Source organism: Topomyia yanbarensis, chromosome 2 (assembly GCF_030247195.1).
Source record: "Topomyia yanbarensis strain Yona2022 chromosome 2, ASM3024719v1, whole genome shotgun sequence".
NCBI classification, from domain to species: domain Eukaryota; kingdom Metazoa; phylum Arthropoda; class Insecta; order Diptera; family Culicidae; genus Topomyia; species Topomyia yanbarensis.
This window is the reverse complement of record NC_080671.1, coordinates 463,276,198-463,293,096: the sequence shown is the minus strand read 5'-3', so window position 1 is coordinate 463,293,096 and position 16,899 is coordinate 463,276,198. Positions and strand designations below refer to the sequence as shown.

The following is a 16,899-nucleotide window of genomic DNA, read 5'->3' as shown; positions in this document are numbered from 1 at the left end:
GTGCCTTTCACATATTGGCATGTGTTCTTGGATGATCGCGCGCGGACCCGGAATCAGATAGTTTATTCTTAGTGTACGCCTCAGATGCTAGAAGAAAGTGAGATCTTCCATATCTATAGAATTTTCGGTCATGTCGCCATGGAACGTGTTGTCTTGTGGATATGAGCTTTATTTTTTATTGGTCCTACTGAATGTATAGACCTAAGTTATTAGGACAGATGTAATGGTTCCGGGCGTGATCGCGTGAAAACGGACGTTTGTAGGTTCGCGTTTGAATCTTCGTAAGTGCTAAAACGTTCACCTTATTACCAGGGTGTTATCAAGTTTGCGCGATCGTGGCCGTAGGTGTGCATTCTTAATCGCGAAGGGCTTAAGCGTTCGTATGTTAACGCGTTTGTGACTTCTCGTGTACAAAACTGGTACCATTCTTATATTCGCGTGCGTTCTGAGATGGTCACTCGGACCCTCATTCTGATAGATAGTTTTCGGTGTACAATTCACATTCTGACAGGGAGTAAGTTATCCCATATCACTAGAGTCCCCGGTCATGTCACCATGTCCATGTGTTGTCCAGTGGATATGAGAGCTTTCTTTTTTTAATTGGTCCAATTGAAGGCATGGACGTAGTCTGTTGATATCAAAGATAGAAACTTCCGGAAGTAACCGATTCATGATCGTGCGAACGGGAGTTTTGAGGTTCACGCTTGAGACCGCGTTTGAAAATTCAAAGGTTTAGGTTATCGCGAAGGAAACGAGCGTTTGTACCTATATGAGTATAGATAGCGTATAGTAAAGATATGCTAATAAAAATAATCATAACATGCCGAATATAGAAAAAAACGATGCAAAGAGCTTGATTAGAAGTGTTTAAATTGACCGGTACTATTTTGGTATACATCAGTAATGGAAAAGCAAACTAATACTAATAGTTGAACAAAAGAAACAGACCAATGAAACAGAATAGAGAAACACATGTAACATACAATCAAACTCATCCAAATGCAGTATACGTTGTATATTTACCATTAACGACAATTGCATTCTGTTAGACTCTCATCATGCTATGCTGCCCGGGAATGGATGATGCACGTGCATAAATTCATTGTACCCTAATTTATCCAATCCGACCATCCAGAATGAATAGAGTCAAATGCACAAATTTAACACCGGAAGTATTAGCCACTATTCTATCATATACGCCAATTGTGCATCCATTGCCTGACCCAACTGTCACAAATACTCAGACGAACACATCCACAGATAGCACACAACAATTGTACACTAGTACGAAAAACTACGACAATTACAAAACAACAACTAATAGGTTTCTACTTATGCATTATTAAATTAATTTAATTAGTCTATGCACGATGAGGAAGTCAACCGATAAATGAACACACACTGATTCCCACTGTGAGCCCCGTCCCCGAATACCGCCATCAAATTGTGGAATAATATTTGCAAACACGACACACACAGTAAAAGTCAATCCACGTCGACCCGCCAGTTGGCCACGTCACCGCGCACAGACTGGTGGTTGAGCGTTGGTATGCGCAGGTGCAGAGTATGAAAAAACATAGAACATAAAAAGGCGCATAAATCCTCTCGGTCTCCTCGATGCACCACTATTAAGGCGTAATGCAATAACCATCTTAAAACAATTGTCCATCAGAGATTCTATAGCTCTGATGCACGCAATATGCTTGATGATGTTTGCAAAACCGTCAAACCCCTCAACTTTGGGGAGAGATTTTCCAGTTAACGCGGTTTTCGCAAAAATATTGCTTTTAAATGCAAAAGACTTTTTCCTGAAAAAAAATTCAAAGTCCTTTTAAATGCAAACAACTTAGAAAAATTTCGGCAGTTTTTTTTGCGCGGATTTCGCAATTAACACGGTTTTGGCAAAATATATTCTAAGTCCTACTGAATGCAAAAGACTTAGAAGATTTTCGGAAAGATGGAAGAGACGGGTCTGGAAGACGCCTTATGGTCCGCACCTCAACAATATGGATATTTTCGGAATGGTCCTGAAGAGTAGGTGCCAGAAACAGATTTTTGGCGTCATTTTGAAATCGCTAAACTTCCGGTTTAGCGAAATTCGCCATAACCGAAAACTGCATATCAAGAAGACTGGCAACTCTACCCAGAATCTGGAGACAGTAACAGCAACGCCACTTGCGGGTAAAGGTGGTACTTCCCATAGTGATGCACATACACACATATACACTTTTACATTAAGCTTCCTACCATCCTCCAATAGAGGCGCTGTAAACTCTGTTACTTCTCGTTTGTATGGGGAAGGAAAAAGATATCAGTCTTCTTAATATGTAGTCTTCGCTATAACCCAGTCAATATGGGTATTTTCGGAAGGATCTTAACGAGTAGATTCCAAAAATTGATTTTTGACGCCATTTTTAAATCCAAGATAACGATTTCCGGTTTAGCGAAATACGCTATACCCAATCAAAATGGGTATTTTTTGGAAGTTGAAGTTGTAGTCAGGGATGCCAACGGTACCGGTAAACTACATTTTTTTGCGATATATTTACATTTGCACAAGCCGTACAGCCCGCTACAGTGGCGCATCACTACAGCTCTCGCCAGAACAGTAGCCAAACCGAGTACATTTTGCCGTACAGCAGTAGAATACATTTTTGTTTTGCTGCTGTACTCCGACTGCTCGGTGAGAGTGTGGCGTAGTAAAGTTTGTTCTCTCGTTTTGTACATTTTTCTCTGCATAGTCAAAGGGAGAGGTCTGCACACGAAAGCGTTGATGCCGGTCGTGGCGTAAACGAACCGCATTCATTGTCGTCGTTTGTAATTAAAAATACTGAATAGATTAAAAATATTAAAAAGTGTAAAATAAGGAAAGAGAAGCTGTACCGCTCGCGTCTGGTGGCTGTACTGGGGGCAGCATTTTTTTTGTCATGTTACTGCTTTGCTTACAGACTGCCGCACAGCGCTGGGCGTCCTGCACTAGCGAACGACAGCAGCGTCATATGAGAAATCAGAATGTAGGCAGAAAAATTACAGCCGCAGAAAAGGTAGGCATTTTGCATCCTTGGTTGTAGTACAAATAGTTTTAATTAAACAGTTGAATTTCCTTGAATTTTAGCAATGTTTTTAATTTGAATCAATTCAAACCCCCAACTCACACCACATACGTCTCTTTCTTCTCTCACTTCCATTCTCACCGCACTCTTCTGGCTGAACACATAAAAATATTTTGCATTTCGGATAATTCGCTAACTCGAAAATTGTTGACTCATAATTTTATCCTCAAAGCTAGGATCATTGTCTCTGGTCCAAACATACGTTGTTAACTGATTCATGATTTTTCACATCTTGTATTTGCGAATTAGATCACAAAATTAAAATAGTTTTGATATACATATAAGGTACAATTCACCATTCTTGTGCATGAAGTAGTCCGCAAATTCAAAAAAACACTTCCACTTGCAGGATATAGTTACTGAAATTTGCGATCTTGTACCTGATCTTAATCTTTGCATGTAAACAATTTCACGGAACTCGTGGATTTTTTACCCGGTTCACGATTAACTTTCTGTATAATCTTGATATATTTACGTTAACAATTTCAAGGAACTCAGGTTATTATTCATGGATTCGAGAACTATTTCTTGTGTGCTTTTGAATGTCAATCTACTCTCTGGTCTTGAAACTTCTACGTGAGCTATTGTGTACAACTGTTAGCAATCAGTTTCATAAGCGCGAGCATTAGGTACAAGAAAATTACTAGCACCTGTAACTTTTGCCCCTCTCCTGTATCAAGAATCTTATTTCTTAAGATAGCTGTAAATTAAAAAATTCTCTTTTATAAAAAGAATATTTCAACATTGTAACCTCCTAGTTTTAAGATATCTAAAATGTAAAAACAAAAGAATTTGGCACCGCCAAGCTAATGCATTTGTGCCTGTCAGATAAACGAAATGAATAAAAAAATACTAGCACCTGCGGTTTTTTTGTGGATTTTCCAATTAACACGGTTTTTTACGCGGCACGTATCCCTCGCGTAAAAAAACCCGGGTGTATATAGTTGAATCATATTTTGGTTGTTTTCATGTAATAATACAATATCGCCTTGATGTCATAGAGAAAGTTATAGGAAATGTTATGGGCTTCTAGAAAAACCTATTGTTGATAGAGAAACGCGAATGACTTATTAAAAGGTCACAATAAAACAAAATAATTGTTTTGTTAAAACAAAATTTAAAATATCTCGAGTGTAGTGCGCATTTTGATTTAAAATGACGTTTAGAATCATATTCAAAAATAAAATTATATTTTTGACTACATTTAGTGTGAATTATAAAAATATGTCAAAAGTTGTTGTTAAGAAAATTTTATTATTGAAAGCTTCTCCATCATCCAAATACACTGAAAAAGTTTCTTTTACGTTTTTAAAATGATAAACATTAGATTTTTGACATTTTATAATAGAGTAACGTGAATAACTTTTAAAAAGGGCATATTACACGAATTTATTGTTTTTGTTGAAGCAAAATTCCAAATATCTCGAAGGCTACCGCATTTTGAAAGATATTCTCTAAATTCGTTTTGATTTAGAATGATACTGGTGGTATACAACGGGAAAACGATCGGAAATGGTGAGTGAAGCTAAGCAATCATTTGAAAAAAAAAATTCCTCAAAGGCGAGATTCGAACTCGCAACCTTTGAGACTCCGGCCCAATGCACTAACCCTTATGCTATCCCTGGGTATGGTGACATCCCAGAAAGAACATATGATTATCCCACTGGCGACGGTGATCGTACCCTGCCTCCAAAGCGAGAATCACACACAACGGCAGCTGACCACCCTAACACATTTAATCTATTTAATTTCCCCGCTAGATACCAAGGCCCGGGTTTTTATTATCGTCTGATGTCTAATTTTTAGTTCATTACCCATCGTACTTCGGTGGGTTACAGAGCTAATGAAGACTGTCGATTTCTGGTCCCTTGCCCAGTGAACAGAGGTATGACGGGAGCGAACCCGCCCCGGGGGATCATATGTTCTTTCTGGGATGTCACCATACCCAGGGATAGCGTAAGGGTTGGTGCATTGGGCCGGAGTCTCAAAGGTTGCGAGTTCGAATCTCGCCTCTGGGGAGAATTTTTTTCACATGATTGCTTAGCTTCACTCACCATTTCCGATCGTTTTTCTCCGTTGGATACCACCAGTCCTATAGAAGGTATTGGCACTTAAGCCAAATGACCAAAAATTGAATTATTAGTTTAGAATGATACTTTCTGTAATAAAATTACAGTTTTGTATGTCAATTAGTATAAAATTATTGTTAGAAAAACATTTTCACTCCATTATGCAATCACATTCAAAATGTTTCTTTTCTTTTTAAGTTTTTGTTGGAAAAATAAAAAAAAATATAAAATGGGTTTTTTGCAATTTTAATTTTAAAACATTCGTTTTTGTGAAAAATAACTCAATTTTTTTCAGTGTATATTTTTTTCGTGAAGAAGTATTCATTCCCTGTAACTCGTTTTCAGGTAGGTTTGCTGTATAAAATAAATTCACCGAACAAAAAAATGAAAATTATGTGCGTAGAAACGTCTACCTCCTTTTAGAAAATTGCGCTTGAGTTAAAATTATCTTATTGGCTGCGGAAAACGTTTAATCTTCCATACCTGTGAAACCTGTAAAGTTTCATCGGAATATAAGATGGTCGGTCACGATTTTGAAGATTTTCATGTCCAAGGTTTACGACACTACCTGGAGATGTGGAATCCTAAGCATATTTTAAAATAATCGAAGCTCTGTTTTGACGGCCGAAAATGAACCTGATGCGACTCACGGTGAATAGAACAAATATTCATTCAAGTATCCATGTTATTCATTCAGTTGAATATCGTACATATATTCATTTCACTAATTATCTAGGAAAATGTTTTCAAATGCCGGTAAAGCATATCAAACAATAATCATCATCGCGCACATTATGCCAGGGCCTACTTTGATGCGTTTGATTCGTTGATATTCGGTCGCTTCGTGCAATCATCGGAGACGAATGAAAATCTGCATGGATGAATGGGCGATTTGTTTGTTTGACGTTTTGCAGCTGCGTCACTGAATATTGAAAATGAATGCGGCTGAATATGATCAATCTTCATTCAATGAATTTGAATATTTTTAACTCAAGAAAGATTGCGAAAGCAGAAAACAGTTGATCCGCACTATATGGTCGCGGCACACCGAATATAACAGCATCAGCCAATCACTAATACACTAGAGGACCTCCATCGACAAAACGATCTGGCAAACTCAATCCGAGATGCACTATCAAACGACCCGGTTCGGGAGGAAGTACTTGTCTCATTTCTAAAAGACGTGCTTCTATATAACCGCATTTGAATCACTCAAACGTGTACACCGCCTGCTTTGATTCGATTTTTTCCGAGAGTTGTCCTACTGGAGCTGTAGAGCTAGGGTCTCAGAAGGGCTTCCCGTCAGATTCATTCACTACAATTGCTGATATTTCTTCCACTATAACACTACTTATGGTCAATCGGGCCGTGTGGCCATATAACCGTGTGGCCATTCGCATATTCATCTGTGTACTTGAATGATCGCGCGGACCCAGGCACGTAGCCAGAGGGGGGGCTAGGGGGCTAAAGCCCCCCCCCGAAATTTTTCAAAAATAAATTTAAAAAACCGGTGACTTTTAACAAAACTTGTTGCTTATTTGGTTTGAACAAATTATTGAGAAAAAGTTAAAGAAGGCTATTTCTAACCACCGAAGGCAATGGTCACGAAATTCAGTGTGCTTTATGCTTTTGCTCGAGCCAGTGCGAAGCGAACAACAAAAAAGTAACTTTTATATTGTGTGCCTTGTCTGAAGAATACAAGAGACTGTTACTTTAATTGTAGCTGTAATAATCTGTCGAGATTAGTGATTAGCAGAAGCAAGAATTGGTGCTCCAGCCAAATGCGGTGATTATAAAATTATTGATCATTCGCATCCTGAAGGTGTAAATAGAGATTAGACTTTCGGAAACCGGCTCTATCCAGTTCTACCATGGCAGGCATTTAGCGCTCAACAAATTAGTGCAGACGAAACCATTCATTTCGCACAACTTAAAGCACAAGGTTGTGTGTGACAATGCTATAATTAAGATCCTTCTGTATATGGACTATGAGAAAATGAATGTTCCGCTACAAGATCGGATACCGCTTACTCGCAGATTAATGTCACATTTGGGAGAAATGGAATCTATTTGGAAGGGCAATTATTGAGGGCGAAAAGCAAGGAAGATATTCGCGAACATAAAGGCAGCAACTACGATGATGACACGGAAATGTACAATAGCGAGATAGAAATGAACTACTCCCCCCCAAGACAGGTTTCCACGTGCAATGGCTAAGCGCTTGCGCGAGATCTGTAGGACAACCACATAAACTCGTTATATTATTTTTATTGTTTACATAAGGAAATATATAAAAGACCCACGACCCAGTTTGTTATTTTTAAATGATAAGTTTTTGAATTGCACACAATTTTGAATTTCTGTATTAGGTCAGTGCACACTGTACACTCTGTTCTCTGTACACTACTCTGCGCTACACAAAAAGTATTTCAATTTATCTGAGAACGATTGAGCCGAGAATAGAATTTTCATTTCGCGTCATTTTAACGCAATACCATTTTTATTAACGCTTCATTTCATTGTTACGAGTAATTCGTTCCGTACTAATACACTGTTAATCCGTAAATCCGTGATATCTTCGACAAACGTGCAAAAAAAATTCTTTTAAAAGTGGACCGGGCAAAAAGTGGTAAAATAATAGGCAATCACGAAGAGGGACTAAAATGTTGGGACTGATTGAATCTATAAGTCAATAAGTTGGGATAACAGTTTCGATTTCATGTCTTAAGTATGTGACAGTCTTTCGTTCCGTTTTTGCTCGTCATGGAATAAAATGAGAGAGATAATCTTAAATAAGAGAGCAAAGAGAGGAAAAAATCAACCAATCTAAATCGACTCAAGATCACTCTTCTATCTTTACTATACACTCAACACGAGTTCTTTCCGAATTGCGCTCTGATCTTCTCATTTCGTCTTCGTTGCGTTAGGTGCAACAACTTTAATTGAAACTTTTCCCCAAATAGTGATAAAACAAACATGTAATCAGACAAACATTACAACTTTCTTCAAGAAATCATACATCTCTTCCAATCTTGATGATGATTGAAAAAAATCAAGAGCTAATTATTTTTATTCACAAACAAACCTATTACTAAACAGATTAGTGTTCATATTTGTTTAATGAATTGGCAAAGAGTTTTGCAAAAGTTTTACAGGAGACGGATAATTTGCTGTAATTTAAAACAGACAACTCTAAAAGAAAGCCTCGGCAAATTAGGTGCAAGTGCGATGTGTTCTCTTCCATGTGTCGGAAGCAAGTGATGCTGAAATTATTATCTATGTTTATAGTCTCTAGTTATTTTGGTGGTGTCATCAATGTTATATTTACCAAATTTTATGTAAATTAGAAGCATTGAGTAATCAGTGCTAAGTAATTTTCTTTCGATTTGTGAATAGATTCTGAGCAGTTTCGCTCAGTAGATTAAATTCTGGGTAGTTTCCATTAGTAGATTAAATCATTGAAATATATATTTGACATTGTCCAAAACCCCACGAATTCCGAAATAAAACCTTCAAATAAATAAATAAAACCAAAATGTTCAAATATAATATTTACTTAATCTAGGTAATCTTCTCAAGTTACAACGGTTTTGCAAGATTGTCAAAAGTCAATAGAGCTAAGGCATTCTTGCTTTGTAGTGAAATCAGTAGTTTTTGAACTCACTTTACATTTTGACTTTTACTATAGTTTTAGGGATCTAGGAAAATCAGTCTACGATATTTTTAATTCATAAGTACAATGATATAAAAAGTACCTAAAAAGAATCAACTTAAATAGATAAAAAGATAGTTATTCTGAGTTGCCTGATAATGTTGTCGAAGATAGTCTTTAACCCATTACCTATGAGAGTCAAATGAAAAAAACATGTGTTTTTTCAGGATTGTTTTGATTACGACATGATCAGTATCATTTAAATTGAAAATTTCATAAAGTCGAGTTAACGCAAACTTCGGATGAAGTCAAAGAGCTAGTAATAGTAGAAAGAAACCTGATCATGAAAATAGGAGTTGAACCTATTTTCTGAATCTACAAATCGCCTGCCTTATCAGAAGATTTGAAGCAAATTTCGACATTCACTTTGTTCGGACATTCTTTGCAACGGTAAACTTTGATTTCACACTGATATATTCCTATTCATGGGGACAACCTTGACGTTGGTTTCGTTCTTCTGATTAGCAAATGCGTGTAAAGTTTCATGAGACGGGTTTTTGGATATTTTTCTACTCATTCCAATTTAGCGTCTTCTACAAATTGTAAAGGTGTTTCGAATGTGTAGCATTTTCAAGCAGCGTAGCATTTTCAAGCAGCCCTTAATACTTTGAGCTCTTGACTATTCATTTTTGTAACTAGAGAAATTTCTAACTTGTAAATCAAAAATAATCAAATTTAATTCGTCGATGCACTATAGCCTTTCTTGTAACAGGCAACATATTATTAGAGTTTTTAGTGTCTATTGTCTTATTTTTGGAATTGTTTTCACTAAGAACTTTTCATAATTACGTTCAGTTTCCAGTGATTGTTTCAAGTCATCAGAATTAATACATTTATGCAATAATTTTTAAGCCCCTCCCGAAACAAAATCCTGGCTACGGGCCTGCGCGGACCGTGAATCTGATGCTTAATGTTCAATCTTCAGAAAATAGAGAGAGTTCCCTCATATCAGTTCCCGATCATGTCGTCATGTTGTGTAGTTTAGTGCATGTGAGCGTCATTTTTTATTGGTCCAACTGGAGGCATGAGGCTAAGCTGCTGGACCAAGACTTCCGAAGGTGATCGATTTATAAATTTTTATAGGTGCCAATACTTAATTACCGGTGTGTTTTAATGTTATCGAGATCGCGGGCGTAAGTATGTGTGGATGATCGCAATTGCGTTTGAGACTAGGTTTGTGTTATCGCGTAGGCCACGAGCGCTTGCACGTTCTGAATAAGAGAATTAATTTGAGTGTATGAGAATTTAATTTAAGATATTGCAATAAAAGGAAAAATAACATTCCCAATAAAGAAAAAAATGATGTAAAGAGATTAACTAAAAGCGTATAAATTGGCCGATCTTAAGGGTTTACACCACCGTAAAATTTAAAAAAAAAATCGATGTTCTATTTATTAGTCTAAAATGTGCTTTAGGATATGAGAAATGGTATCCCAAAACTTTAACCGCGTTTTTCTCGAAATCACTTTTTTGAGCTGGCGGGAACTCGAACAAATGATTTTTGATCGCTTTGAAATTTTCAAAACATATTCAAAATTTATTTCTCCAGCGACGTACGTAGGATTTTATTTTTTATTGCTTAACTTTTCTTTAATTAACAATTTTGTGTCAACTTTTATGTCATTTTCGACATTTTTTCACTCAAAAGTAAAATCAAAATATCGAGATATGGACAAAATATGGCTGAAACGTAGTTTAGATGAGTAGAATTGCTTGCTCTCTTTGCAGGTGTGGTTCATTTTTTCATTTGCAATATTAACCCTTCGGCATTCGCACCAATTTTTTTTTAACACGTCGCGCGTTGTACTTTATACAGCACAGATAGTTATATCGCTTGTCTTTAGAATACCTCATGATCCTGAACATTTGGAGCACTGCTCTCTTCTGAAAACATGAGTATCGTTTTGGATGAGAAAATGGATATGTTGGAATTATGCCACTTGACCGGACTAATGACCGTTACATTTTTTCGACCAGTTGCATCTGAAATTCTGCCACTAGACGGTGCTAGTAAGCAGGTAATTTTGCGATCTACGTTATCTATTCTTGAGATCGTGATTTCTTAGTAGGCATAGTTGTTCAAAAGATCAAACCCAACCAGGTGAGAAAGTAATCTTGGAGTCTCACTGATCATGCGATTTTTCAACCAACAGTATCTCCTATTTTTATATGGTCGGAAAGTAGCTCATGAGGTCAAAAGCTATGAGGTGGTACGTCGAAAGGTTTGGGATTCTGTCACATGGCGACATCAGTGACTACACCGTGTGTTAAATCTATTCTACATAAAGTTTCTGATTTTAGCAGGTCGGCGTTTTCAATAAAGTTGGTAAGGATATCAAATGCTACGAAAGTGTATATCGAATAGCTTATGGATATACCAGCGCTAGCGAATGTTTATTAATTTTGAATTACAAGATTGCGACTATTATGGCAGTACAGTGCCTTTGCTGGTTCCAGCACGAGTATCCGATGTTACACGAAGGTTGCAAGGGGTATTACAGATTTCAAATCTAAATTGATGTTTATGTTACAATATCATGAAATTACATAATTATATGAACATTCTATTACTGCACAGTGGTCCGAATTCACAATTTAGGAAGACAAAAATGTTTGTGGCTAAACCTTTCATTTTAGAGACACGATGTCTTTAGGACAAATGATCAGTATCGAATAGGCTATCTCCAGATGTAGATGGTATTAGGGTGACTCTTATCGTTAGGGTGCTTCAAAAGTTATTTGCTAAATGTGAGGAGATAGAATATTTCAGTCTTCAGCAACATTGTAGAGGAACTTATACCAAGCAACTTTGCCGAATACGTCACGCGTTGTGTCTCCAAAGGTTTTTATTTTATAGCTATTTTAATTGAACAACTTAGGGTGTTCCTATCAAAAACAGTTTTTGCTCTTACTTTCTTATTTTTTATTTCTCATAAACGGTATCTTTAGACAACTCATAAAGCTCATCGAGACAAATTTTTTGATAATAGAAGAATTCAGATATCACATTGAGAACCGAAGTTATGAGTAATATTGAATAAAAAATAAGCCATTTTACAATATTTATATCCAAAATTGGGGCAAACAAAAATAATTTCTTCTTCTTGCACTTCAAAGAGAATACTTTCAGGCATGTTAAGAAAAAAAAAATTGCGAAGGTGATATTTCTGAAAAAAAATTAAATGGAGTTTGAAAATTGTGATTTTACTACTGAAAAATGCATCACATAGAGTCAAAATTTCTCAAATGGGCCACCCAAATTAAGTGGTATCGCAATTTCGATGGAAGATCCAATTTTTTGGAAGAATGTGGCATTTTTTTAAATTTTTATCGTAGAGGTTTTAGCCTTAAGATCATTCGCCTATTCGGGTTATAAAAATCGCTTATGAAAAATTTCTAACCCTATGTGCGGTGTCGGGACTCGAACCCAGGTGCGCTGCGTACAAGGCAATCGATTTACCAACTACGCTATGCCCGTCCCTACATTTAAATTAGAATAATGTAGTTACAAATGGCGGACCATCTTTTTTTCTCGACGACATGTTGTTAGGCTCTAGAAGTAGTATATGTGATGTATTTTTCGAATAGTTATTTAATTTTTTTATGAACAATTGTTTAATAAATCTACAAAATAGAAATTTTTCGGATTTGAAAAAATCACGAATAATCTATGACAATTTTATTGCTGATTAGTTTGTTAGAATTTAATTAGGCCGCCTGTAGTAAAGTTTTAAAAATAAACGGGCTAAAAATTTCAAATGTCAATATTATCATAGCCTAACAGTTAGTCGAAAAAAATTCTTCACCCGCTTTAGCGGTCATTTTAAATATATTTGGGACTGTGGTCGCATTTACGATTATGGCGCCACTGATATAGCCTCGCTGTTGTGCTATCCTTTTGCAAATGAATGGTTGGGACCGTGTATAAAAGGTGGAGCTAGTTTTTTAGAAAATTCACGGATCAATCTCTTTGAAGGAATTTCCTCAAAGTGTTATGTCTGTTTAACATGTGAAAAAAAAATTATTTTTTTTGTGTGTCCATCTGAATTTGGTGTTGAAATGCCACATACTACCAAAAAATTGGATCTTCCATCGAAATTGCAATATCACCTAATTTAGGAGGCCCATTTAAGAAATTTTGACTCTATATGAGGCATTTTCCAGTAGTAAAATCACAAGTTTCAAACTCATTTTAATTTTTTTTTCAGAAATATCACCTTCACAATTTTTTTCTAAACATGCCTGAAAGTGTTCCCTTTGAAATGCAAGAAGAAGAAATTATTTTTGTTTGCCCCAATTTTGGATATAAATATTGTAAAATGGCCAATTTTTTTATTTATATAAAGGTCTTCGACTATTAATCGCACAGACTGGCTTATCAAGTAATCCCTATACTAAAAGTACATCTTGCAACATTAAAATCGAAAAAACATGAAGCTTGATTAAACACACGACAACAAACATTTAACGGGTTGTTTCGTCCGAATTGAGTACGGCACAACGGTAAACGGAAAAAGTCCACTTGGCGTGTTTATCTTCTAGGTGCATTGAAATTAAGTTGACCCAAGAGTTGGCTGCTTTCAATGTTCCCGTCCAGTATGTCGAAAAAAAGCATTCGTCGATGTTTGATTCTCCTGTCAGCAAGCGTAGGCAGGTGGATTAATGTTGCACATACGGCGGTAAACGAACTGGGTCGGTCCAAGGTAAAAAGCGAAGAGCATACCTGATGAAACATTTCTGCACCCTCTCAATGCTGTTAATGTGGACACCGTGATAAGGAGCCCAAACAGGAACGGCATACTCCAAGATCCTGCGTACAAGCGAACAATAAAGCGTTTTCAAACTGTACACATTCTGGAACGACTGAGTGTTTCGCCTTAAAAATCCTAACATGCAGAAAGCATTGGCGGTAGTAGGATCCGAGTGAATGTAATCACGCTGCATTTTTCTATATTCACCTCCATTCCGTTGATAGTGCACCAACTTAACAAAGCGTCAATGTTTAGCTGAAGTAATTTACAAACGTCCAAAGATTTTATAAGTCGGTAAAATTTCAAATCATCGGCAAACATAGATTTCGGATATTTCAAAACCGTGCCAAGATCATTTATAAACAACATGAAGAGCAATGGTCCAAGATGACTGCCTTGTGGCACACCAGAACAGATATCAAAAGGCGTAGAAAGTCTAATCGAACAAAAGCGTTTCGTCCTACGAGATAAGAAGCAATCCAATCTGTTAACCAGTCCGGAAATCCAATGCGTTTAAGCTTCTCGACAGCAAGGCGATGCGGTACACGGTCGAAGGCCTTTGACAAGTCAACATAAATGGAATCAACTTGTTGTCGCTTGTCAAGTTTGTCGATGATGGTGGATACATACGCCATAAGGTTTGTGGTTGTAGATCGTTTACTGGCGAAGCCATGTTGTTCCTCAACGATGATATGAAGCACGGACTGATAAACAATGTCGTATATCAATCATTCAAATACCTTCGGGAGGCAGCTGAGAATCGATATCGCCCGATAGTTCTCCACATCATGAACGCTACCACTCTTGTGCACAGGTGTGATAGCAGCAGATTTCCAGTAACTAGGAAAAACAGCGTCAGTCAACGATCGATGGAAAATAACGGACACTGGCAATGCGAGAGAGTCCGCACAGTTTTGGATGAACGATGGTGGTAAATGATCGGGTCCCGCTCCCTTGGACGCATCTAAAGACTGTAACTTGACGAGAACATCCTCACGAGAGAAAATAATACGAGATAAATTCAGGTTGTGCAGCGGCAAAGTGCTCAGGTACGATTCCAACAAAGGTGGTGAGTTATTACTTAACACGCTTTGCAAGAAGGTCGAGCATATGTTTGCGGCATCCAATGACGTAGCAGCCGAACTTCCTTTATAGCGAACATTAAGGGGTATTCCTTTCGAGCTCCTACGACGGTTGACGAACGACCAGAAGGATTTAGGATCACGTTGAATATTGATTTCGATGCGTTGAATGTAGTTGCGACAGCATTGTGCATGCAAATTGTTGTATTGACTCTCCAAATCACGGAGTTCGGCTTTGTGCAATGTGCTTCTGGACTTCAGGTATCTTTTCCTCGCTTTCTTACCCGGTTTTTTAAATTCTTCAATTCCGCATCAAATCATGGCTGATTCTCCCTTCGCCTAATACGCGTTCTAATTGGAACAATTCGTCGCATTATTTCGTAAAGTGTGTCATAAAACACAGTGACAGCATCATCAACCGAACCAGCAGTAAGAATTTCGTCCCATTGAATATTCGCTACCTCAGAATTCAACGCTCACACCGATTGAAGTCAAAACCGCAATCGACTACAGTATCGACACATTCCGTATCCAAATCTAATATCATTATGAACGGTCTGTGATGCGAATCAACTCTCATCAACGGCAAAGGGGGCTCAGTTAGCTCAAACATGCTCGGCTCATTAACAAAAGCAAGATCAAGTAATCTATTGTTGTCATTTTCGAGATAATTGATTTGTTTCAATCCGGAAAAAACAACAAATTCAACAAGAGGCACTTCTCGTTCAAAGGTTGCATTGCTAGGTAGAAACGCACCTATATCATTGTCATATAACCAGTTCAGACGAGGAACCTTATAATCTCCAACCACGACAATAGTATCACACTCAGCCGCTCGATCGCTTATTTGCTGTATGCATGAAGCGTGCTTTTCGTATAAGTTGGTGTCAGAGTTGGGAGGAATATAAACGGTACATATATAGAGACAGCCGGTATTTAGTTTGACTTGGACAACTATTTGTTCCAAGCTATCATCATCGATGAGGGAAATTGTGCTGCTGTTTAAATGATTTTTTACACCTACCATAACACCGCCGCCGCGCTGGTGTGTGCTGGTACGAGGGTTACGATCGCATCGATTAAGCGTATAGTTAGAAGTTAGTTCAGCATTCAAAAATTTATCATTCAACCAAGTCTCGGTAAACGCAATAATATCGTACTCACAGATGGAAAGTGCCCCATATAAGGATCTAGTCTTTGTTCGGAGACCTCTCACATTCTGATAGAACAAAGTAAACGGATGGCGTATGGGTGTATTGATAGACAGCTGATCCGGAGTCAGAATGCGGGCAGAACGAGAGAGTTGGCCAGGAGTAATTTGACTATTATTGGCCGATTTTTGGTTGGATACGAAACGGGGTACGGTGGTTTGAGGGACGAAAGTCAAACTGCCTGAAATCAATTCCTCTTTGCCATGTTGACGCTGAAAGGGCAGCATCTTTCAGGTGCGGTCCGATTCCGACTTTGAATGATATGAAAGTCAATTCTTCAAGCTTTTTACCTTTTGGAACTAACTTCGTCACATCCACAGTCTCATCGGAGTTCAGATTCTGCTTCACTAACTCGGCAATTTGGATATCCGTAGCTTCTGGAGAGAACCCGGACAGATATAGCCAAAACATTTCTGCTCCATTTTTCTTGGTGACGAGAGGAATATTAACGGATGGCTCGAATTCTTTAGTGCCAACTGACGCACGCGGGATGGCACTAACATTTTCATCCATTTCGAGTCTTCGTTTTTTTCGCAATCCACTAGTGCCAGGCAGAGGAAAGGAACGCAGTGGTGTTGTCTCCGAAGAGCGAGATCGCTGTAGAATGGCATCGATTTTAGTTGTATGTTGGTCAACTGTTTTCTTCAGTTCTTAAAGTGTGTTGTGATGCTCCTCATTCATCAACTGCAGAACGCTGCTTGTTGACGACACTGCGTTTCTAAAGCAGGCATGAGACATCATCTTAGTACACGCATAACACATCCGAAACAACTGAAAACTGCTTTTCATTAAATTTTTCATTCAATATTGCAACTATCGAAGACATTGTTGAACTTCAAGATCTTGAGGTACAACAAACTGAAAAAATACATGTTCACTGGCACTATCTAGAAACAGAATTTTAAGCCATTTGGTTTTCCAAAGAGAGTCTTGCTTAGAACATGTTATCTGAGGAATACAA

General features: G+C 37.6%; 1 protein-coding gene across 1 annotated transcript in view; it reads left to right on the top strand.

The window, feature by feature from the left end:
- LOC131686055 (tyramine receptor 1) overlaps positions 1 to 16,899 on the top strand; it is a 218,758-nt gene that overhangs the window by 65,797 nt on the left and 136,062 nt on the right. The gene's annotated exons all lie outside the window — the stretch shown is intronic.